A 1111-nucleotide genomic window follows, 5' to 3' on the forward strand; every position below is an offset into this window, starting at 1 on the left:
CTTCGCAGCGTGAATATTCGGCCGAGCCGACGACGTAAAAGCATGACCGGGCAGTCCTCACGACTTTCTTTTCTTTGGGTTGCTGTAATGAATCCATTTTTTATCACCCGTCACGATGCGATGAAGAAAACCCTTCCTTTTTTGCCGCTGAAGCAGTTGTTCACAGGCGAAAAAACGACGCTCAACGTCCCTTGGCTTCAAATCATAAGGAATCCAAGTTCCTTGCTTTTGAATCATTCCCAACGCATGCAATCGCTTGGAAATGGCTTGGCGGGTAACTCCTAATGCTGAAGCAAGCTGTTCTTGCGTTTGGCACGGATCCTCATCGAGCAATGCCTCCAATTCAGCGTCTTCGAAGGTTTTTGGCCTTTTTTCACGCGTACGGTCGTCAACATCGAAATCTCCGTCTTTAGAGCGACGAAACCAGTCACGGCACGTTGTTTCACTTAGAGCAGCATCTCCGTAAACTTTTTGGAGCTCTCGATGCGCTTCAGCCGCCATTTTCTTCGAATGAAATAAGAAAATCAACACTTCCCGCAAATGACGATTATTTGGCACAAAATCAGACATTTTCACACAACCAAAAGTATATGACGCCAAAACAAAATCACTAACGTGTCAAAGCGGTTTGTTTACCATATGTCTAAGCTTGGTTCATGACGTTTTGGATATGTCAAAATCGACCAGCACTTACTGCTGGAGCCATCTATTGACAAACAGCGGGAACTTAGTTGCGCACCTAATATATATATATATATACAGGGTGGGACAAAAGTTTCGGACCGGTGAAATATCTCGAAAAATATGTTTTACAAAAAAGTATTTTAGATTTTAAAAAGATCTATTGTATTTACTGATTTTAGCAGATTGATCTTGGGTGGCGTTACCAAGGTTAAAAATCAGTTGTTTTCACGGCTACTCACAATCAATTGTTTTCACAGCTACTCACAATCAAAATAAAGTGACATTTCCGTTAGTATAAAATGGTAAACCAAAATCTTTTTTGTTACATCTGTAATGGAAGATTTCCTTTAAGAACAATGGCTCATATTGATGGAGAAGAAAATGCTGGTAAACTATTGGGTGTACAACTTAGTTCGGTCCGTTTTCA

General features: G+C 41.0%; 1 protein-coding gene across 3 annotated transcripts in view; it reads left to right on the top strand.

The window, feature by feature from the left end:
- Positions 1-1111, top strand: part of LOC116852292 (calcium release-activated calcium channel protein 1-like) — a 143377-nt gene that overhangs the window by 124357 nt on the left and 17909 nt on the right. The window lies entirely within an intron of this gene.

Source organism: Odontomachus brunneus, unplaced genomic scaffold (genome assembly GCF_010583005.1).
Source record: "Odontomachus brunneus isolate Ranch 3 - 2012 unplaced genomic scaffold, Obru_v1 Obru_scaffold_211, whole genome shotgun sequence".
In the NCBI taxonomy this organism is placed as follows: Eukaryota; Metazoa; Arthropoda; class Insecta; order Hymenoptera; family Formicidae; genus Odontomachus; species Odontomachus brunneus.